The 25,118-nt window shown below is 41.1% G+C and overlaps 1 protein-coding gene across 2 annotated transcripts in view; it reads right to left on the bottom strand.

The window, feature by feature from the left end:
- Window positions 1-25,118, bottom strand: part of LOC142373479 (zinc finger MIZ domain-containing protein 1-like) — a 112,684-nt gene that overhangs the window by 64,283 nt on the left and 23,283 nt on the right. For both annotated transcript variants that reach the window (XM_075456746.1, XM_075456747.1), the window contains exon 2: window positions 16,149-16,247. The gene's annotated coding sequence lies outside the window, so the exon portion shown is untranslated. The remainder of the gene's footprint in view (window positions 1-16,148; window positions 16,248-25,118) is intronic.

Raw genomic sequence — 25,118 nt, 5'->3', positions numbered from 1 at the left:
GAGAGGAATCATAACACAGACAAACATCCAATAATTCCTCAAGAGAGGTGGGGTGAAATTAATAGTGCCACAAAATTGCTAACCTCAAGGCCATCACTAACAAATAAAATAATAAACATTAAAAGCCCTGGCATATTTGTGCTATAAAAACCAAAAACAATATTGACTTCTCCAGCCTTCTGCAGCAGCTCCTCCTCCCACATATCAGTGATCCCTATCTAATACAAAGGGCTCAGCCTTTGCGTGGCTACCATGATGACCCGTGTTCATGAGGAGGTGAGAGCTGATCATTTTGTTCCGACGTAGTGAGCCGTGACAGGCAGCAGTGCGGGAAGGAGGTTGGGGGCAGGGGCGCGGTGGTGGAAAGGGAGGAGAGGAAGGCCACAGAGGGACCCATCAGAAGCAGCATAGAGCCAAGCCAGACTGGGGACCAGCCTTTCCTGCTGCTTCCTTCCCGTGCTCTTGGCCAGCTGAGCAATCAGGTCACCTCTCTTTCCCGTGTCGCTTCTGGTCAATTGTTCTCCTCCCTCTATTTCCCTCCTTCTCTCCCTCCATCTCCTCGCTGTGCCACAGCCTGCAGCTGTTGCGGCTGATGTCATTTTTTGATAGGATTTTGTCTGTGCCTGCTTGTTGGTTGCTGCCTTTCTGCCTAAACAAATGCAAACATGGTGAGGGCTCATTTAAACAGGCATGCTGAGAGCTTGAGGATCTTTCATGTGGGACACATGGAGGCGAGGTGGAGCCATTGCAGGGCTGCTCTCATGCAAACCCGAGATGATATGCAAAATCCGATTCGTTCTTTGGAGTTCTTCCGGATATCATTATGAAAAGATGCTCCCTTAACCATGCAACAGCACAACAACACACCAGGGAACACAGCCCCTTTGAAAATAAGATCTCCATTCACACGAGTACACTCCCCGTGTTTATTCTTCAGCCACACTATAAAAGACTGAAAAAGAGAGGAGAAAGTACACAAGCATGCCCTTATGACCTCGTACAACCTTCACCAAGTATAGCTAGTTCTTCAAGCAAAACAACAGCTTGCACTGTAAGCAGAGCTGAATCTATACTGAGTTACATTTACAAAGCAATATCAAGGCCTCATCCTTAGGGTGCTTGAAGAAAATCCACTGCAGAAACTAATGCAGTGCTCCCTCCAAGCTATGAGGAGAGACAGAGACAGGGAGTTGTGATGATGCTAGCTGACAGTTAATTCCCAGCTTTGATTCACCCCAGCATGGCCATGAAGAAAACTCCCTTTGTACACGTGTTCCAGGAGAGCATTCTGGCTGGAGACTTAATGTCGGAGACAGATTAGATCATGTCTTGGCTTGTTCAAAGACCACAAATATTTACATTATTGGCTCAAATGGCATCCAAATGAGTACATCATACCCTCATCGAGGGCAGAACAGGGCATGCCTGCAGGTTCGGCACATTCTAGCCGTATAAAGAGAGATGAACATGATATTCAGACTCTTTCCTCTCAGGTAATGGATCCTAAATTGAGCAATCTCTAAAAGATTGAATATACTCTAAACAACAATCTGTGAAAAGCTGAGAAAGGGATAAACAGTCTGTCTGTGTATGTAGCAATATGACGCTACTGTTTCCTGACCTTGAAATAGCTGCCACTTATAAAAAGCTGTTTTGGTATGAGAGACACCGATTATAGCCCATTTCTAGGCCAGCACATAATCAGTGTCCAAGTTCCAAATCAATGACCTACTTCTGAGCACACACACACATAACTACTGCACTTACGCTGCGAGGCAGACTCTCTTTTAACAGCTTAATGTGGAGAAAGACGGAAAATCACATCAAGCCGGCACTTTTGTTTTGATCTGAAAATTTATCTCAGTCTAGATATTTACAGACCCAAATGAGGGCAGCATGATTTCATAACAGCAGGCAGAGCAGCGAAGGCCCACCGCAGAGCTGCCTGTGTTATTTTGACACTGCCAGGCAGCGAGGGGAGCACTGGGGTCACCAGCGCCAGTGATTTACCAGTGAGAGTGGCTCAGATTTGACCTGGATAAAGTGCAGAAACAGTGGGCATTGACTTCAGCCTCCCGCGTTGTGAAGAAATGTGAGCGGTAGCCTGGCTGGCGAGGTCAGGACTGCACGGTCTTAATGCAGGGTGGGCTATTTACAGAAACAGCCCTCCCTTACTTCTACTGCTCCCCCCCAGCCCGTCTCTACCAAGCCTTCGAGCAGATCCACCGCCACACAGGTCCACGTACACCAAGCAGTCATGCAGACAGATGGAGACTTTTCAGAACATCCAGCTCTGACCTCCATAGCCAGCAAAACACATATTCGGACTGTACATTTTATAGATCTTATTTGACCTGTGTTTATAAACATTCAACATGAGGGACAGAAGGCAGAGATAAATGAGCTGTCCATACATACACATGCTGCTGTCGTGTGTAACCACCCAAGACAGATATCGTGCTGATGACAATTTCAGACCGGCAGCAATGGTTTAATGAATGGAGGACATGGTTACAAGGGCTTTCTTTTTCTGTTCTGATGCTTCTGTTCTCAGGCTTCTCCAAGGAATGACTCACCAAAAATGACTTGTTGCACATTGTGCATCTCCTCACTTCACTCACGTGTCCATGAGTGCAATGAAAGAGATGTTAGCTACTTTAACTTGTCTTTGGTGTCCACAAAGACTGTCCACAGTAGTCCTTTCACATGAAATGCATTTTAATGTTCAGCCTAAGCTAATACCAGGCCTCCGCAGTCTGACATAGACAAATAAAAGTGGGTTCTTCCAGTGCTACAGTCTTAGTTAAATAGTTTTGAATATATTTATCTTGGAGATGTCTGCAGCCACAAGCCTCATTGTGAACTGTTGTCGTTGGACTACTCACAACTGTTTGGGCTCTAGAAAGTTACTTACAGTACTGGAGGCAACATATTAAATTCCACCACACTTATCCAGTGGAAGCAATGTCAGATCTTTCAAGCGAAACAAGGCTAAACTTTATTTGTACCAGACTAAAAAGCAGCAAACTGCATGTTGCCACTTTGACATCACATGCATACATTTAGTTGCTCAGTTTTTTTCCCACACAGTTGATGTGTAAGAAATGATAAAAAATAAAAAAAACACACAAATACAATCTGCATTCAAAAATGCGTTTTAAATGTTATCAGCCGAATCATGATGTTATCATGTGTATTTTCAGCAGGATGTTGTAATCATTGTCCCTCCTGCTGTGAGTACAAACCTCGGCAACATGGTGCTTAGTTTCACAGTAGAGGCTGTACTTCTTTCTCTTTGCAAAGTGAAGAAGCTTCAGGCAAGTCCAGATTCAAAGACAGGACTTTCACCAAAGAACCTGGAGTGCATGTCCCTCTGACACCATTTCACTTTTAGTGCTATTTAAATAAATCAATTTAGTTTTGATCGATTTTTCTTTTTTTCCCCTTTTTTTTACATGGTTTTATTTCGAGTTGTTGTGTATCATTATTGTATCATTACCATTGCTTTTCTTGTATTAGTTTAAGTTTCGGAGCTTTAAAAAAAAAGAAGTAATTCTTTATAAATGTGTTTGCTGTTTATTTTTGTATTGCCACTGTTTACTGGGGTTTAAAGAACCACACTGCTATGTTAAGATCAGTAAAAGATTAAAAAGTTTGCATTACAGACTTGAGCATCTATTACCCTTGACGATCTATATTCAATCTACTGTTAGCAGAGAAGTCTGTACATTATTCATAAAATGCTGTGTCATTTTATCTGAAAGGATACCTTCCTCAAATTGTTTAAACATATGTTTCCAATACTTAAAGCACAGAGAAGTTGAATTCCATTCACTTCAACTGAATTTGGTGTCAAACCTGTACAAATATAACCAAAGCTCTCAGCATGGCTACTAGAGGCATGTGTCAAATTGTATTTCATTGGGTAAGCAAGACCCTCAAAAACAATTTCACATCATTTAATCTTTTTTCTGTCCCAACTCAGCAAGGTGTGACAGACGTCAGAAGAATTCTGCAAGCTGAGTATAAGCATCCAAATAATTGCAGGTATGCTGCATTTACTTTAGCCTGCTGAAGCATCAAGAAGAAGCCTCGGGCTTTTAAATATTTTGACGTAACCCTTTACATCTGTGTGTGCTGTTTGAGCCTGTCGTTTCTCTTGGGAGCATTGATTCAGAGTAATGACTTTTATTAAAAAAGCTCTTTCCACAATGGACAGCTTTGTCTTGTGCCATACTTGTTATCAGGTCTAGACAATACAGGGACAGAATATGAACATGCCAGCGAGTAGAATAATCCTTCCCTTCTCCTCCTACATCAGGTTTTGTCACTGAATCAGGGGAAAAACCCATTATGCTGAGATGATATATAAACAAATCAATTTTTCCTGTTCATGCATGGTTTCACAAAACTATTCCTCAAGCCTAGAGATACAGGCACCCAATTTGTTTGCTAAGCATTGCTGCTAAGACCCAGTTTAACTATTCGCCAGGCTTTTATCACTGGAAACTAAATGAATGACTTCCTTTCTCTTAGCTAGGCTCTAGAAAGGTTAAATGGGTATATCCTGCTGACCCTTTTCCCCAGTTCAACCATATACATGACCCTCTTTGGTTCTTGCAAGACAACAGAGCACAGCAGTCAACTAAAGGAGCAAAAGTTCAAGCTCAAGTAAAATTAGCTTGTGTTTTATAGAGTCCGGTTCAAATAAGAGGAGTATAAAGCAGTAAAGAAACCAACTTTAAAAGCAAATTAACAAAGCAGCATAGAATTCGAGACAAGAGCATTAAGAAGCACTGTCCTGCTCAGGGCATTGTAGCCAGACAAAAGACCTGAAAGCTGTGGTGAAAAACCAGAACAAATGGGGATTACAATATTTGAGAAAATAGTCTTTCAGTTGACCTACATCCCCCACAGAGACTCTAAATTATAATCCCAGCATACATGTTCAGCTATTGAATTTTTAGATTCTGTATCAACACCATGAAATTATGTTAGATGGCAACTAAATGGGTAAAAAGGGAGATTAGTGGTTGGAGATACTAACAGCGCTTAATGCAGGAGGAGGTCGAAACATGGGCTAATGGCTCACAATTTTAGTTTTTTTTTTAGTTTTACTCAAACTTGGCAGCTTTAGATCCAATCACCTGCATTCATACTAAGTGTTTTATCACTCTATAGAGCACACAACTAAGACACACAAAATAACCCACATTAAGTAAGACTGTAAGCCACATAAAATCATTCTTTACCATTTAACAGCAGCCTGTAAGGTTTTGATTAGTGTATACATTGAACCCGGCACTTTAACACTCCAAATCAGTTAGAGGAGCCATGCAATGTGCATGTACACACACACACACATTTCAACTGGTTAAGTCGAGTAATGATTTAATGCAGAGCCATTGGTTAGCACAGCCATGATCATATTCTCACACAAACAACACCCATTAAAGGCCTCAGTGACTATGGTGTAACTGCTAAATATATGATTTTAGTTTTATAAAAAGTGGACGTTAATTGTTAATAAATTAAAAGATTAGTCTAATTGTTAACAAGTTGGAAGCAGTTTGTCCATTTAAAACAATAACAAATGCGAGATATAGTGTCCTGAGTCTTTAAAACATGCAGACATGCAAGCTTAAGTAAGTGATGATGTATGAATATTGCTTTTAAGTAACAATTTCATTACCATTACAAGCTTGAACTAATAAACTTTAATTGCTGCTCTGAACTGTAGTCCGTTCTGCCTCATTTCATGTTTTAGTTTTACTTTATTTCTGCCCTCTATGGCATGTACCTTGTTTTTCAAATATACATCACCGTTACATTGTTATTATCGTTGCTTGACATTGTGTGTGTGTATATGTAAGTATGCGTATGTGACGGAGAGAAAAAGAAAGGGAGACAGCGAGAGTATGTTTACGAAGCCCCAGGAAATACCAGGACAGACGCTGACTCTCCCGCTCTCCCGGCCCATGTGACTGGAAACACACAGGCCAGATTGTTTGCATGTTTGCTTGCGGGCTGCGATAAGAACATTTGGGTAGAAAGAGAAATATCAAAGAACAGCTCAACATTAGAATGTGGCCTGCCAGTGGAGGTGAGGTCCTGTTTGGCTGCTTATCTCCTGCTAAACTTTTGTTTTTGAGCAATCAGCCATCCTGATCATTTACATGATGACTCTTGTGTTTGTGTCCCCCATAGCGTAGAGCAACCAGCCTCCATTGGCTTCCTGCTCTCATTACATTAGCATAATGCAGATGCAACTAGAGTCAGTAACCTTGCTGCTGCTCAGCACTATTTACAGCGGTTTACACACAAAAGCTGTGGGAGCTGCAGTCCTTGACAGTTTTTCTTTTGCTGCATGCCTCTAATACATCAGAGCACCATATGCATCTATTACACATTGTTTACAATATTAATCTAAATAGTAAAAAGTGAAAAATGCAAAATTGACCAATTACTGCCACAAAAGCTGGCTATCCTGGATTAAGAACACCAAGGAGTATTTGGGGAAAAAAATGTTTTTCCTAATTTACACAGGAATATCTTAATTTTCTTATAACTTCCCTCTCTTTTAAAATGTTCAATGAAACCTGACAGGTTGTCAATATAAAATTTAAAATCTGGATGCTTGCACCCGTCGCTCTCTTTGTGTTTTGTAACAGGTATATAGTGAGCCATTTGGGCGTCTTTTGTGTCTTTTCTGCTTTGATAGTCTCACATCACAATTAATCTCTCACATTGATGCCATCATGGATGTCATTAAACATGGTGTCCAGTAAAAGGTGCAAGCAGCCAGTCTGAATAATTGATTCCCCCTGTTCATGCTGGGGGGACTCCTCTGATCACAGCTCAGCCTGGTAACACGCTCTGATATGATTGGCTAAAGCAAGGTCAGTGTCTTGAGAGACCTTGCTCTAATATCCAGCAGCAATTAATGGCGGCTGCACGGCTGTTGCACATGTTATTACATGATAGGGGAGCGGGAGTGACCGCAGGTAGAGATTTAATGCTGTGTTGCTGTACGCTGTCACCAGGCACAAAGTAGCCAAGACAGAGGTGATCACATGAAGGAACAGGAAAGAGATTAAAAAAAGAAAAAGGGCTACAAAACCCAGTTATAAAACATACAATGCTGGAGGAGCACACAATTCTACCATTATCTTTTGTCTTTACTTCTATAAATTTCAGAGTTTACATACATAGCCATCTTCAGAAAGATGGTGGGTCAAAGAAAAACAAAAAATCCACAACAAACCCCCATCCGCCCCCACCCACCCACTACACTAACATGAGATTGACTTATCAACATGCAGCGTAGTGTAACGAGGTGCCACACTGGTAGAATACATTTCAGCCCAATTCCTCACTGTGTTCAGAAAATAATGACACACTAACACAGCACTGCAGTTCTTACACACAAAAAAATGTTGTTTTGAAGGCTTATAGGTCAAAGCAGCTTTCAGCGTCCATCACCATAATTTTCAGTCTTTATTCATTCTCTCATTATCCTTTTCTTTTAATAGATAGTGTTGATACACTTGTGACATGTTAAGACACTCTTTCCAAGACCCCTTGATGTTTAATTAAAGTGTTAAATTTGAAGCCAGAAAAAAGAAGGGGGGCTACCCTAACCAAGTCATTTTGATGCCTTAACTTAACCACAAAAACTGAGAACAAAACTTAAAAACAAGCCTCACACAGGATTCACAAGGAACCTGAGCCACAATCTAAAGGCAAAATTAAGTGAAAGTCCTGCATCTACCATTCAACCTGCTAAAGTGCTTCAAACTACTGTCGTTGTATTTTTATTATTTGCTTATTTCTGTCTGATTTTATCTGCAAAGCACTTCATAATGTGCTTTTTAAAGGTGCACTATAAACCAAGTATTATTACCTTATACGATCAACACCTCTCCCACCTCCTTAATTAGACGTTGTTGCTCAGTCTTAAGAAAAGCATGTCAACAGAGCATTTGATTGCTGTCTAATATTGCTGCAGCCAGCACGTCGTGGTGAAGAGCCACTTGTGTGCCAAATGGAAGTATTTGACACCTTGGACTAAACGTTGAATTGTATTCAACTTGGGGTTCAAATTTTTTTTTCACCCTAAGATTATTAAACCTTGTGCACTTGTTGTCAAAAAATAAGCCTTGAAACCTTGTGCAATTTGGTGTTTGTGGTGTTGGTGTTTGGTGCATGTCAGGTGGGAAGAAGTTACAAGAATGACTTGCTGTCCACATCCTCTCTTGGGCAAGACACGTTACGTGAGGGAAACCGACCACTCATACGCCTAAAAGTATGACAGAAAAGAGTACTGTCTCCATCTAGGCATAGAGGCAACAAAGGAGTCAAACAAAAAGTTCAAATAAAATGGACAGTGAAAAAGCTTGCGTCAACTCCCCATGAGTCAATCCTTTGTGAGACATACAGCGCACAAGTTGAGTTCCCAGTGAATCAGAGCAGTCAGCTGCCATCCACCACCTCAAGGCACAGGGCCAGTCTAGCACAGGACTGCAGACATGTGACCAGCTGTCTCACACAACCACAGTTACGGCATTGAGACAGAGACTTGGACAATGAGCTCCCAGATAGCGCTACTCCAATGTATAACCTTAAAAAAATGTTTGAGCAGGTTCTCTGTTTGTTCAGCTCAGATAGATAATATACTGCAGTGGCATGGAGAGCGAGGTAGCAGGTGTTTGTAAATCTATAGATAACTGTGACTTGTGATTTACAGTGTGCTGTCAGGAGGGTGCAGCGACATCAATACTGCAGCAGGAGTTTGTCTGAGGCCTTGCTGAGGACACCAAAATATCTCTTCATTTCTTCCCCCCATTCTGCAGACAGCGATGGACGGCTCTACACGTGCAGCTGTCTAAATATTACTTCTCCCTTTTACTCCTCTTCATCTTGCCATTCCTCTGATTCCCACTCGCCTTTTCTGTCCTCGAGTAAGCTTGCGGCTACAAGATGTGTTTAGGAGGGACAAATGTTAAACCAGTGCAACTGGGGATGTCCACATTTGGCACGCTGTCATCACGTCGATAGTTCCAAGTAGATCCATCAAGGGCTGGGAATAGCTCATCTTCTGCTGTCCAGCTTTCAGCTATGATCAGCCACTTACTTGTGGCCCTAATTATCTTGCAGCTCACCAGATTAAGATTATTCAAAAGGTAACTAATATTTTCTCATTATATCACTGTATGCAATTTTAATGCAGCGTATAAAAAGCTAGATTAAAGAACAAACAGAGCCATTAGAAGTCCTCTGCTCTTTATTTCATTACTGGCTGAGTGTGTTACTCTTATGCAAAGAGTCCCCAGGTGCATGAATGTTTTATGGCCACCCTGCTGCCTGCCTCCCTCTGCTTGGTTTCAGTCTTTCTCCGTCCTCCCCGAGGAAGCTCAAACTCCACTGTCAATTGCACTCACTTACAGCCTGCACTCATCATAATCAGCCATTAATAGAGGGAGAGGCGGCACATAAAACAGCTTTTTGCCCAGATGACTCAATCATTCCCTCAGAACCATCGTCCTTATCATCACCTTTGATCCAAAACAAAAAAATAAAAAAGATCAAACCATCCAAGCCTGAAATGGATGACTATCAGCAGGCTTGCTGTAAATTCCTGAATTGTTTTCACAAGATCTGGCTTCATTGCAAAAACCCTCGATCAGGTTCCTTGTGTACTTTAAGTGTACTTTACAAAACAAAGTGCTGTTTAGCAAAAATCTTAAAAAAAAACAGGGTCATCACACCCACTGTAGAGCACACTTACGAAACAGTAACTCCGGAGAAAGCCTGGCTAAGTGTTTTCCAATCCCACGTTGAACCAATGACACAAGAACGGCATCGACCTTCTCTTCTAGCTCCGTGCAAGCAAGCACACTTTGCTTCAACATGTAATAAATGTGTTTTTCTGGGTCACCTCAGAGTGGAAACAAGATGGGAATTGACATGTAAAGAAATGGATACAGCAAATTGATGAAAAAAAGACTTTTTCTCTACCCTTCCAGTCACTGATCAACATTAGCGCTAATTTGGAGTTGTGTTTGAAAGCTCAAAAATGTGTGCTCTTTTAGCTCGGGTTTTGGTCTCCACCAACTTCTAAGAGCAATTTGATGGATTCACACTCCACTATATACACCACACCATCCGTTGAAATTTAATCTGACTGGTAGGGTGGAGTCAGCCTGTAGATTTTCTAAGCTGAGAACAGCTGTCTGTTGCAGAGAAATCTAAACCATGAGAGCGATGAAACTGAGAAACTGAGAAACTGCAGCCTTGAAATAAAGACAGTGTACAAACTTGGAGTGCAATTACTTTTTTTTAATTATCATTGTTTATGGGACACGTCTTTTAATTCTAGCTATTGAGGTTAAATTATAACTGTGGGAGGATTCCTTTACACAAGATGGAGTAAACACAGTATACCTGAAGTGTCCATAACGTACCTGCATGTGATCACTGCACAGACCTTTGTCCTTTTTACAAGCTCAGATTCAATCAAACCTCCACTGGCACTTGGAGAGTCATCCCTATGACCATCGCTTTTTCATTTGACTAAAAATATAAATTACAGCAATTACTGCAAAAAGTTAATATCCCAAAAGCACAAGTAATTATACTTGTCAAATAAGTTGACCCAAAATGGTGTACAAAAACCTGTGGTCCTCAACTGCAGTATAAAGGATCTGCACTTATATTTGTTCTACTGCTGTAAATACATCTGCAGACTGGGCCACTTTAATGGCAGTCGGAACAGCTGATGTGCTAATTCAAGGCCCTGCAGCGCTGCCTCTATCATCTTTTCATTAGCTTTACCGAGACATATTACAAATAAAACATTTAACAGAAGCTGTGTGGATCCCAGCCAAGCTCGTTGGGTCATGGTCAAAAAAAAAAAAGTAACAATTTCATGAGACTTCAGCTGCTGCTTTCACTGACAAAGAAATTCAATAGTAGCAGCAGAAAGGTTAAAGTGGTCGCATTTCAAAAAGCAGCGGGAAGGTAGACAATTCACCAGCTGACATTTCAATGCCAAGTGTTCTTAAATATATTACAGGCTGTCATTAATTAATTTGTTCGTTCATGAAGCATAGCTTATTCAGGCCATTTATCATAAGCAGGAAATTGACAAGCTATCCGTGAATGGTACGTCAGAGTGATATCAGGTTTAATTTAGAATCAAAGGAATCAAGTACTGCTTCATTTGTTTAACAGTTATCATTCTCTTTCCAGTGTCTTTCTCTGTGTGGAGCTACGCAGATAGCTTATACAAAGACTCATGATATGTAAAGGTCTGATTCAGCAGGGTCAAAGCAGAGTGGGGAAGTTAATCTCAGAGCCAAGTGTTGTTTAATGGCTTACTCCTGGTGTACGTCAACTCAGCCCATCAGAGCGGGCTGCGGAGAACATCTGTCCTGAATACACAGACACACTGTGCTGCTGCAGTCGCCCTGTCAATCAAACACATACTGACAAGTTAGCAGTGGTTGCCGTCACCTCTGAGGACATGTGCCTGCAACAGGTTGGGGTGCATGTGCAAGCATGAGCGCATGCGTCCCTGTTTGTATGTGTTGTAAGGGAAAGCGGAGATGACAGTGCATCTATTTTTAGTCAAGTACACTGAGTTCTGCTGCTGTTATGTTGCTCCGTTCCTAGGACAGGCAGACAGGTCATCCGCAAAAACAAGGACCACCAGGATGGCTCCGGCTGTGCTCTCTGGCCCTGACCCTGCAGTTCCAGCAGCAGTGGGAAAGACCTACAAGAATCCTGGGTGGTAGTTACGGAGGGCTATCCGCAATAAAAGATATGCTTTCTTGACAGACGGCTTGTTCATCCAGCCTTATTTCTCTGTGTTGACTAATGGGCTAATAATTCAACCGTCACCCTGGCACGTTATCTCGAGCTTTCTCACGGGCATACCACCCCCATTGCCGTTTTGAAAAAGACTGCACAAACTGCAGATATTGTGAAGAATACGAGTTAAAATTCAAGTGAAAATCCACGTTACTGTTAAGGTCTGAGAAAGAAAAAAAAAGAAAAAAGATCTGAATCTCCCAACACAGTGCAAGAAGGAAACCCTGTGTTATCTCTTCATGCCCACTTACTCATACAGCTCTGTACAGGGCAATCACAAATCTGCTACATGTCAACAACGAACCTTTGAGTCAAGGTGACACAAAAACTTTGTGTGAAATCCTTAAATCGCCTTGTTCTGGTTTCTTATTGAGATCAAGCACTTGTGTAGCCCCTTTCACACAGAATGTGTAATCTTGCAGCATCTAGAGCTCATTTGCGTCCTGTAACTGTTCAGGCGATAGCTTACCATAGTGGTCTGAACATATTTTTGTTATATTCACAAAACTGATGCTCTATAGCACATTGCAAGTTTGTTCAGTCCTTCCAGTAAAGCTCCAGCTTCAGGAAACACACTACAACATTGAGCTGTCATGCTGCAAACAAGTAGCCTGGCTCTCACGCAGACCCTTCGTGCTTCGTGCTTCGTGCATCTTCGTTACACTTCGTGAGCTCGCACGAGGGTCTGGGCGCGCCTTGTTGAGCCCGAAGTCTTCGGTTACCCCATTAACGGGCCCGCCTCTATGCCTAGATCCAATCACAATCGTGGGGTGGGGTGTTAACAGGTATGACGTAGCATCCGGCGCGACAACGATTAGCTGCTGCTAGCTCCTGCTTTGCTCGCTGCTGTTGTGTTTTGTTTATTTTCCACCACAGACCGAGAGACTGGTCGCGCTCCAACGCGTCACGTCCGCTTTCGATATGATTGGTCAAAGTAGTACGTGACACACACATTGAATTCTCCAATCAGGTTCGAGAGGTTTTTGAATACAATCCCCGCCTACTCACAGCAGAGAACAGCTAGGCAACCGACACAATTCCAGATGGATGAGAAACATCCATCTGCGTGAGAACCAGGTTAGCAAACAAGTGGATCCAGGTTCAATCCAGGTTAAAAACATTTGTTTTCTCATGTGTCTATGCACGAAATCTGCACGATATCTTTTAATTTATAAATTCATTTAAATTATATTATTTGTTTCTCTTTATATTCTTTTATGTATTTTTAATGCTTCTTCCACTCCCTGCTGCAATGCTTTTATTATCTGTAAAGCACTTTGAATTGTTTTGTTCATGAAATGTGCTATACAAATAAATTTGATTTGACTTGATTTGATTTACAACAGAATCATTGCACACAGTTTGTGACAGCTTCTCATTCAGGGCTCTGGGCTTTTCAAATGAACAGCCAAGTTCTGCACTTGTTTAACTCACTTGTACTTGACTTAACACTGGCCAGAGGAACAAGGAAATTGTGAGTGGTGGGTGTGAAACTGTTGCAAAATGTTAATTTGGCCATAGTCTTTAATCAAAGACAAAATGCCTCTCTGTTTTGTATTCAACAAAAATCTCCTCAGTATAAGCATTAACTCTTGCAAGTGATGATTATTCTCCTTATAGGCTTGAATGTTTTCAAACCTGAAGTTAAGTGGCAGGCTCTGCTCTCTTTGTTTGCCCGAGGAGGGGAGGTGGACATGTGTGCAGAGGCAGGGGCTCAGGGGCCAGGCCCTCTCTCCTTCCTGTTCAGTTACCAGAGGCCTCTCAGTTATCAGTTCCAGATCTCACAAGAACAGAGAGAAAGAGAGACCACTGACAGGAAGGGGATTTTTTTCCTCCCCCTTTTTCCTTTACAGAAGTTAACAGAATGTGTGCACCTTCACATTTAACAGAAGAAAGCAGTTACTCATTAGGGCCAACATTGGTGTTACAGAGAAATAGACCAACCCAGCAAACTTCAGACATCAGTGAAATAAAACCAAAACAAGAAGAGCAATTTCATGAACCCTTAAAGTAGTATTTGTATTCTAATTTCCAAGGACTAAAGAATAGAAAAAGAATGAATGAAGAATGATGTTATAATACTTCTTAACTGCAGAGTTTAAAATATTGGCTCTGCGAATATCATATGGCCATCCTCAAATGTCGTGTTTCTTATTTATCTATTTTTTTTACTGTGGCATTTCAAGCAAGCCTCACTTGCCCCCCACCCAACAAAGGCAGCAGTGCAAGAAAAAAGTCTGTCACTGACAGGTAGAGAACTGACTGCGAAGCTCTCATTTCATGTCCCCGTTTGTGTCACATCCCCCTCCGTTTCACTTGCTATCACTGTCTACCTCGCCTGACATTTCCACAATAATCACTTTGGTTTATCCCACTCAGCTGTGTGGCAGGCAGATGTTTGTCAGGGCACCGTATTTCTCAGCATTCACACTGCTTTAATCAAGATTAACCCCTCTTATCTAGTCAGTGAGTGTGTGCGTGTGTCCTGGCTGTCCTAATTCCTCATCCATGGCTGTATTGTATAATACGTTGGACAAACCAATTACATTCCCTCTTCACTAGATAATTCTCACTTTTAGTGGAATGCATACTGAAAAACATACTGCATATTGCGGCTTGCTGATGAAAAGGATTGTCATGACCTTCTGTGCGTGTGTGTGTGTGTGTGTGTGTGTGTGTGCGTGCTCAGACTGCATAGGGAACATAAGCACTTTGTTACTCACAGCCCCCCCAGGAGCTCCTGATGAAACCAACATGTTCTGTGAGCAAAGTCGCCATTGGCCACACACAACTGGCAGCCATCACATGAGGATGGTGGAGGACAGCAGATGTCAGAGTAGACAAAGATGTGGTCTTTAAACCACTGTACTGATGGAGGGGGGGCTGATATCAGTTTTCAGTGCTAAGCCGTTTTATTCCATCTGTAAAATATTTCAGGCAAAGCAGCATCTTTGGAATGTCCTTACAAAGCCGTGTAAATCTCAAGGGTTAAAAACAATAGCAAAAGATTGTGTGCACACATGTGCTCTGAAGCTATTTAATAAGAAAATCCACCAATCCGATTCAAAGAGGTGAAATTATGTTGCTGATATTTTGTGCTGCTTTGAAAATAACAGCATAATTACCACACTGAATATGTTATCAAGCCTCTGACATATTAGTCAGTCACAGAAGCTCTTAAAGTGTATTTGAATTTCCTGTTTATGTGCACTTGCTTGCCATTTTGTTCACAGGTTAACACATCAAAGAACTGTTGAAGATTTCTCAGACAGCTATCATGCTAGCTATAAGTAAGCTACCTCGTTACCTTTGCTGCTAACACAACAATAAGCGTTTTTTAACATAAACCTACTTTTAAATTACATAAGATGCACTATATCATTCGTAACACATAATATGCATTTGTACCACCTAACTGGGTCTGACAAAGCTCTAAAACATTTCTTCGTTGAGGAACAGTTTATATAATGACTGAGGAGGGTGAAATAGGAGTGTTAAGCTAGGCCAAGTTAACAAATGATGATGCCTTGCGAGTTTGTAGGCTCTAATATACAATACTGGAAGTCAGCTACACAAAGTGCTTGCCGGTAACATGTTATCCCATCTAGATTAGATTTGCTCTGCTTTCTGACCTGATCTACCTAACCATCAATCACAGCGGAACGACCCTTCTGCTACGTCAGCAAATGCTTCATGAATTCTGGGTTTTTGGAAAATCTCAACTTACTGAGTTGTGACTAAAACAAGAGGGTGACAGTCATATGGATTTTTCTCATGGGAACAGTAAACACGACCCCGTTTCAAGTCAAAATGACTTGTTTTTAGTGTTACCAACTACTTTCAGCAGAAAATGCCGTGCTAAAAAAAGTTGCTACATCTTGGGACAAAGCTGCTAAGTTGGCAATATACTGGTACTACGTCTACAAAGCCGAGAACATATGAGATCTTTTACAGTAGTGTTGTCAATTTCAATAACCATGGCTTGAGGGTACACAAGATTAGGTGCACATGACTGACAGAGAATGTAGTATTACAACAGTTTTAAAAGGGGTGTACGTATCTAACATAATAGTTGATGTATTTAAAGACATTCACATAATGCAGCACCTCAATATTAAAAGCTGCTACCTTGCATTCAACAACCACGGTTCTCACTACTAATCCAAAAATTGTTTAAAATTCGGGTGCACAATTCAATAACACTGACATCAGCTGGGCTTTGTATATCCCAATACATAAGCAAGAAAAAAAAAAAAGTGAAGAAAAATAAAACCCACCTTTGTTGTTTTCAGTCCTTGATTTGTCACCACAAAGGACCCCCCCACCCATTCACACAGCAGGAGGAGAAACACTCCAGCACCTCACCTCTTCTATCCCTAAAGAAAATTAGAGGAAGACAAGAAAATATATCAATCACCGTTACATTATACACTGATCTCCAAACACTGAAGTTTTTCACATTTGCATATTCTTTCGTGAAAATCAAGCCCATTCAATGTCGATCACTTCTCACAGATTCCTTTGGGCTTTGAGTGGCTTCCATCTGTGCCAGTGATACTCTTCCTCTCTGCACAGATAAGCTCCTTCACGCTCTTGTGCCCATGAAGGACAAATCAAAAGAGCAGCCGATACTTCACATGATCAGAGCGGCATCATAAACATCCACAGCAGAGTAAGTTCACTGCCATGGCACAATCACAATTCACTCCCAATTGGCAGATAAGCCTATTAAGACAGGCCATCACTGTAGCTTAGCACTTTGCCTGAGAGGCAGAGTTGTTGGCATTCAGACCCTTGAAAATCATCACTTGATTTATAAGTGAAGTGCAAAAGGTAAAGAAAGTATCAGATATAATCCAGTTAAAAAATAAATCAGCTATAGTATAGCACTGCACTGACACCAATAAGCTATTTCTATTTCATCAATGTGAGAAGTTACAACTACTAACATAATGAATGTTGGCTGGATTCAATACAAATGGATGAATTATCAGATAGATGAAGGACCTCTGTGCATAAAAACTTTGAATGTAAATGGAACAAAATGTTCCACTTGAATGTCGAAATCTATTCTTGTCTTAAGAGAAGGTCATCAGAGGGTAAGTTAAGAGTAAACCAAGGACCTTCCTTTCATAAAGGGAACGATTAAGATAGTGCTTACAGATAAGAATTCTAAGGTAACAGAGCTTTCAGTAGCAGCTTTGTTTTTGCATTTAGTTATTCTTTAAATTCTCCATTGTTCAAAGATCATGAGACGAAACGTTTTAGGACAACAGCAATGGATCTTTTCATCTACAGCCTAAATGTTGAGTCATGAAATTTACACAGAGTTGAATTGTACGTTGAACCGAGGAATAAAAAAATAAATAAATACAGATTGGACTTTATCTTCCTTTGTGAACGTATGAATGTTAACTTTTTTTTGTCCATAGCTCTGTAATGCTGAAGTATCATTTTCATCAGGCATCTGCATGGTGATACACATTATGTCATGCCATTTTTTTCCCTTGCCAGAACTCCTCTGGTTTCTCCTGACCTCATGCTTAGGTTGAAATTACAAGGCTAATGCTCCAAATATAAAAACTGTATAAACAACAAGGTGTATTTTCACATTCATGGAGAGAGGGCGGTCCCTTGCGCCTTGAGCTTTTTTAATCCTCTTTCTTTAAGATTGGAAGATTTTTCAAGCTGCATTTTTTCCCCTGCTGGAAGTACTGCTCTCTGAAAAGAGAAAGTGGAGGAGCGCTGGCGGCTCAATGGGTCGACAGAAAGGGGAAGGAGGAGGGGGCTGACACTGGGTGCCTCCTTTTTAAAGCCAGATTCTCCCCAGATACCTCTGTGCTATTCATCAACAGCTTTTCCAGGGCTGTGAAAAATCAATGTGCTCTGCACTGCAAACAGTTCATAATGACGGGGGATGGAGGAAAAAAAGCCCAACTGCAACAGAATTGATTTGTTTAAGTACAATAACACGGCTCTGCGGCGCGGTGAAGAGGAGGCTCCAGCGCCCAGACAAAGACTGACTGACAGTATAAAACCACAAGGAGTAATTGATAAACTGCAGGCAAAGTGCAAATCTGAAATACAGTGTCCTGTTATCTAATTAAAGGAGTTTTCTGTAAATTATCTCCTGACAGTGAAAAACACACTGAGTTTGCAAGTGGGTAATCGACCCATTGGTCCACTTGAAGAGAATGTTTTCACATTTTGAGTCATCTTTGCGTGTAAAGTACACGTGTAAGCATGAAACGACGTGCGTGTGTGTGTGCAGATACAGCATGATAAGTCAGCATTTACAGATTTCATGGGTGACTGAAGAATACAACAAACACTTTTTCCTTTGAGGCTGCCGTTTGAGTAACGTTTGGGACTGTTTTTTGTAGTATGATTTACTTTTGCTAAATACTTTGTTTTTGTAGTTGCTGTTTAGTTAATTCTGTGTCACACAAACAACTTGGGCGGGGTTCGAAAAGAACATTATTTGAGTTCAGACAGACCGTTTCAAATGGTCCCCTATGTATAATAATAATATAACTATATGAAAGAATCAAATACTATTGTCCTTGCTCTGGTGAGCAGTTTGTACTAAACAGGCGGGTCTATGACACACTTTGGTGTGATACCATCTGAAATTGTAACTGAAACATCAGATGTTGTGTGCAATAATGTGTTTAAGCTTTGATGTTTTCCTCTAAATTAATAAATATCTTATTTTCTATCAAATGGCCTCTTTGTTTTTATGCTAAACTCCCCTAAAGTGTTGATAATATGTACACACAAATTTGCTGAAAATATGGATGCGCACACATAAAAACATAGAAATGATTTTTACATCTGGGATCGTCCCCACTCCAAAACTCAATTCAAAGCACATGCAGGTGCACTTCGATGTAGCATAAAGCTATGTCATCAAAGAGCTTTTAATATGATACCAGGCTTCTTTCGGAAGGTGAGATTTTCCTCCTGATACTGCAAAAACCAGAAGTAAATTGTGTCAAGGCAGGCAAGCACAATGAAACATTTCTCCCTGCCTCTTTTAAACCGACCACAGAGGTGCATTTATCATTGTTATTATTCCTTCAGAGAGGCCCTCCCAGGTTTAATTGGGTCCTCATGGAGTCAAAATCCCCTCTGTTGCTACAGCCACTGGAGCTGGACAGACTCATTCCTCCCATGTCGGCAACTCGTTTACTGGATACATGTCATTCTGCACACAGTGGTCATGAACTTCAACGGTAAGCCAGAAGAAGAGTTTTGTAAGACGGTTGCCACTTGCCAAGCCTGGACAATGCCATGAGAGGGACACCTGGGAAGAAACGCTCACCTGGCTCTGGTCTAACGCCATGGGCAAAGCTCTTGAAAGCCACACGGTATCCCATCCACCCAGCCAGCTCTCAGGGGCTGTTATACCCAGTGGGCCTCATTTGCATTTAAACTGGTGAATACAGTAGGATTTGAAAGCGTGTGGACATGAAGCTTGTGAACAAATGGAGCAGGAAAGGGATTAAAGAGGTTTCAATGAAAACAATTAGTGAAAGTGATAAATAGCGCTCAGAAAAACACGCGGCTACTTTTGCATCCTTTTGCATCCTTTTGATGATTATGTTGTTTGCTGTACAAAATCAATTTACATACAAGTCTTAAAATGACCTTTAAAAGAAAAAAAAAGAAAACAATCCTCTTGTTAATCCAGGACCAACTGAAGACGTTTTGAGATACGTAACATTAATGACTTCATCAGTCTGTTAAAGCGATGGCATTCAGTCATTCACACATTGGTCACTCTCTGTCAGTGTTCCTCACCCTTCATTAAGACATGCCTTTACAATGACAATGAAAGAGTGAGTAACCTGAAACAAGCAACCTCTCGGATTCTTCTGAACAGCTGATCATATGAAAAATTAATCCTATATGTTGCGAGGTCCGACCTAGATATCTGTCTCAAATTGTTATGGAAAAGCACTAGTTCACGTGACATCAACACGTTCAATTGTCACCTGATTCATAAAATGCAGCGCACGTGTGAGAAGTAGAGATGCGCGGTTGGCGGTTGAATCCGCGGAGCCCGCGGATTAACCGCGGATCGGGCGGATGACACGCCGAAAAATCGTATTTTAATTAAATTCGGGCGGGTTGCGGTTGAAGCACTGAAAAAAACAAACAAAAAAAACACATAATTTTCCAAAGGTAACGAACGAAAACATACATTATGACAAAGATCAAAGATGGCAGCGGCAGCAAAGTTAGTGCGAGAGAGGCTTAAGACGGGTGATCTTAAAACGAAACCTGAAAAGTGCCGTTTGGGAAAAATTCCACGAGGTGATCAATTCGGATGACACCAGTATGTGATTTGCAAAACTTGTGAATGCGTATATGTTATCCACTACATAGTAGTAGGCGGACTTATTGGCAAGATATAATGAACTACGCTGTTTGAAAAAGCCGATACAAATAGCCAAGGCACCTTCAATAGATACCTATCGGCGGATGGCGGGCGGGTTCGGTTTTGAAAATCGGTGAAAAAATGTTTGTGCAAATGGATAGCGGGCGGATATATATTTTTTGCAGCGGTTGCGGATGGGAAAATACGTCATCCGCGCATCTCTAGTGAGAAGGGCTCAAGACACAGATCTCGGCATCATAAAAGCCACCCAACAGCGATGGTTAAAGTCAAATGAGAAATGGTAAAAGCAGGAATGGCAGACTAGTTTTCGTGATGACTTTCAACAGAAAAGGGTGTTCCTTCATGATGAGGTTGGAGCGTTATGTGAGCGTGGTTTTAAACGTCTAAACACGGGATGTGCTAATTGATCAACTGTTTACTGGAATTGGATGGATTATAAGGTCGACCAATCCATTTCTCCACAAATTGTTTTGTGCGCATAGCACATATCAGAAGTCTTTTTTTCTCCATCAGTAAACACGCTAATTGACAAAAACGTACAGATTCACAGTTTTCTTCTTCTTTTTTTTATTATCTGATGCATTTGATTTCATTTCATTGGGCACAAGCACAGCACTTTATTCTAAGATACGTTTTTTTTCCTTCAGATTTTGAATTTTTGCTTTCTCTCATGCACTTGTAAATTTCAAGGTGAGTAAAAAAAAAAAAAAGAAAGACGTTAAGAATCTATGATTTGTAAAGGGGGGTATACTGTAATTAATTTTCTGCTGGATCTTTGACAGATACCTCTATTCAAGAACTTGGAGGCTTTTATGGTCTTGTTTTCTACAGTTGAGTGCTCAGACGAAAAGAAAATGATAAAAATGATTTTGTATGCAGATGATTACTGTAAAAAAAAGTAAGAATTGGCAGCTTTGACCTTAACAAAGAATAAATAAATACTCTGAATTGGCCCAGGATATTGCAAACGGTGCGGCTCTAGCCTAAACCTTACTTAAGGTGTCCTTATGTTAAAAGTATCCTCTGAAGGTTATTTAGAACTAATTCATTCTATCCAATTTACTGGAGTACGGATATATTGTATATACTGCAATTCTTTCACTGTGCAACTATTTACATTCTTCCAGCACACATATACTGCTGGCCTCATGTGACACCCACGTTGAGTGAAAGCATCGGACACATGTTGTCACATAAAATGCATCACAGCAGTGCCGTAGGGATGATTAGAGGTTTACAGATAATGCCATTTACCATGATACATTTAGAGGGCATGAGGTAGCAGCTCAGTTAGCTCCCCAATCTTCACTCTCAGCTGATTAACACAAATGCAGGCGCCTAGTTAACCACCACTGCTGTAATTACTGTGTGTGGGGCACACACACACACACACACACACACACACACACACACACACACATCAGCTCCATAATATACAAAGTCACTCTTGTGCAAAAAGGTGCTGCTGTATGCATGTTCTGTGCTACAACATCAACATCACAGCAACCATCAATTATGTGTTTTATTTATGCAAATGCAGGAAATTTACGTCCTGCTGTGCATAACTTCCCAGTGTGTTTGCCCTCTAGCATCAGTTTGTATAGCAGATAGCCTAAAGAAGTGAAACAGTTGAAGTGATCCAAATTCCTTCCAATAGAGAGGAATAGCTCAAACTTTAACTAATTGTTATGTAATTCAGTGTTACTATTACTGATAGAACTGGCAGGCCAGATCCCCAAAATGGGACCCAAACTGTATAAAACCAGGGTTTCACTTTAAATGGTTGTGTTTTTCCAGTTCCAAAGAGTGAGTTGATGCTCCCGAGTACTGCATGAATTGATGGCTTCAATATTGTTTCTCCTCCTACTCCTCTTTCTCTATAGTATATCTTGTTTCAAAAGTAAGAGCGGCCCAAGAGGGTGCTTGTATTTGTCTTCCTTTGTTTCCAGTCTTTCCCTATCAGAGCAAGAAGGTGGTAGCAACTCCCACGAGGGAGATAGAGATAGAGGTGTATGCTTGCTGGCAGAGCGCTGAAGCAAAGAAACGCTGCACTGTCTGTCCACAAACATAAAAATGATGCCTCCTTCCTCCCCTTCTCTGTCCAGCTTAATCTGCAAAGCAAATTCTGTGCCCTCCAGCCAGGGATTCCTCTTTAGTCACCTGGCTGTTTTTACTGCTTCACCGACCTGAGAGCTGAGGAGGGTCTGCCATAAACTAATGAAGTCAGGCAAGGCAGAGAAACAGGCAGATCCTCGAGCCAGCTGCAAAGGAGTGGAGGGTGTAATGAGCTCTGATCAGTCCAAAGAAATAACCTGTATTTGCATTTTCAGCCCCATTCTTCATCTCCCTCCCTTATTATTTCCTCCTCTGTCTCATAATAAGGAAAAAGAAAAGGCAGTGTGAGAGAAGAAAGGGGGAGGTAGCGGACATATACACAGAGGAATTCAGGGAGTAAAAAGAGAGCACATTACTACTGGGAGGGGAAAATGATTAAAGGCTGAGATGAACACACTCTGCTGGGTACAGAGCAAAGCAGAAGGAATTTCCAGAGCCACTAAGCATCACAAGAAGATCTGCCTCTCCCTGCCATTCAACCATGGCCTTGCTGTATAAAGCCCGTTGTCTTCATGTGCACTTTTACACATACTTACACAGCTTGATGCACATAAAACCATTAGAGGGTGTGGCGTATATACTTTTTTTTTTTTAATTACAGATTTGATACAGACTTACACATGTGGGATTCCTTATGCTTGTGGTTGTTACAACTAACCAGGTATAACAGCATTAGTACGACTCAGTCGCAGAGGACTTTCGATACAAAACGGGCAACAAGAAAGATAAACAGCAACATCAATAATGAAGTGAAGGAGACGGGGGGAAGAAAACAAAGCCGTTCATAACAAATGAGAAAACAGGCAGAGCGTCTCATTGCGAGAACGCTAACAACAATCAATTAGCAATTCCTCATGATCTTGGGTGCGTCGGAGTATAAGGTGCCTTAATGAGTCCCATTTCCATTAGCTGCTCACCTCGAGAGGCATAAAGAGGAGCCTGCTTCCACCAGCTCCTCCATCTCAATGCCTAATGACTGCAAGAGTGGATTACTCCATCAATTCCTCGCTTCTCTTTGTTTATCCCCTGCGTAAATAATGGTCAACCATTACAATGCATTAAGTGGGCCACTCCACATGCAGCAAATGAAAGGGAGCAAGAGGAGCACAAGTGTTCCAAAGGCATCCTCCAATGATCTCCAGGAAATGGGCTAATGCCAACCGTGCTAACACCGGGCGCTTGATGAATATTACGTTTTTAATGAGTGATATGAGAGATAAGTGAATAGGGAAAGAGAAAAGAGCAACGAGAGCCTGATCTTAATACTTCATCAAGTCATCTTGTGTTAAAGTGTCAGTTAAACTCTTCTTAAGTCAAGAGCACATACACATTTCTAGTAAGATCAGTCACACTTCTTACAGTATCAGCTAATAGCGTTTATTCTTTGCTAACCGTAATCATTTGGCACAATCTTCAGAATCCTTTACATTCTTTGGCATTAAATAGCTGGAATGGATTAACAAAAAAATGCCAAATTCCCATCAATATCGCTTTCACCATTTGCACCTCTTTCTTCTGCTACAGTATACTGGCACCAACTGTTTTCTTCCAAGAGTTTAACTTGCAATATTCAACCAACTATTTTTATGAACACCTACTGGCATTATCATCGTGGATTTAGTTCCAAAGTCAAACATCCCAACATCGCTGTGCACACACATCTAGCTTATAAACTAAAGTTCAAAAAAATCAAATCTCAGTGACTTGAAGGACATAATGCGCTGGATTTGCAGCAAAAAGGTGACTTTGTAAGGTGCTAATACCACTAATGTTAAACACTAATGTCAGTGTAAGATTTCCATGTCATTTGCCTTCAAGAAACATCAGTGATTCAATAGAGATGGGTTTAAGTCTAAGTCATCTGAGTAATATGCCCGAAATTATACCCAGTAGTTGCAAAGCTTTTCTCCTGGGCTGTACCAATCAATATTTTACCCAAGGCTCCATCACTCTATTTCTATTTTGCTCTCTCCTTCTGACACTGTCTGGTTTCTCTCTTGTCAGGATGAAAATTAAACGCATCAGCAGAAAAACACACAAGTGGAAATGATCTCTCTGCTCCGGCCGCTCGGGTCATGAATTCAGCTAACTGTGCTTATCACAGGCTGCTGCTATTAGTCTTAATAGCTGTGCCGACAACCCACCTTGAGAAGAGATGGGCTCTGCTTCCCAGGGCTCACCGCAGACAGGTGATTCTCATCTGCGGTCTCTTCATGTGTCATAGCCAAGGAAATGCCGCCTGATATTTCTCTGGCGGCTTATTGAAGTAAAACATCAAAGTCAGACAGGCCTTTCCATACACCAGAGACATATGTTTTTTACGCACCCAGCATCAATCAAGAACAAATTTAGAACTCAATCAACTTAGCATCTAGGAGGATGTAAAGGCTATATTTAATCTCATTAGTTACTTTCCCTATACTGGTACTTATATAACACACACTTAAAGTGCTGTTTTGGTGCATTCTTATTACTCTCATGGTTCGCTATTAATCCATTGCCCTGTCATTTCACTTGAAATATTTCTTTAGAAGTGCCCTCACTACCAATCACATAACACTGTCAGTGGAAAAAATTAATAACCATTCGCTTTCATTTCTCAGCCTTGGACAGCTTAAATAAGTCATCTTTCTTGACTACTGAACAAATACAACATACAGTAAGCTTTTCCTCCGATTGGAGAATCAACCACAGCTCTTCAGTATTTAAGCCAAACACATTTATTTCA

Source organism: Odontesthes bonariensis, chromosome 23 (assembly GCF_027942865.1).
Source record: "Odontesthes bonariensis isolate fOdoBon6 chromosome 23, fOdoBon6.hap1, whole genome shotgun sequence".
In the NCBI taxonomy this organism is placed as follows: Eukaryota; Metazoa; Chordata; class Actinopteri; order Atheriniformes; family Atherinopsidae; genus Odontesthes; species Odontesthes bonariensis.
Note: the sequence above shows the minus strand (reverse complement) of the source record. Positions and strands in the feature narration are given on the sequence as shown.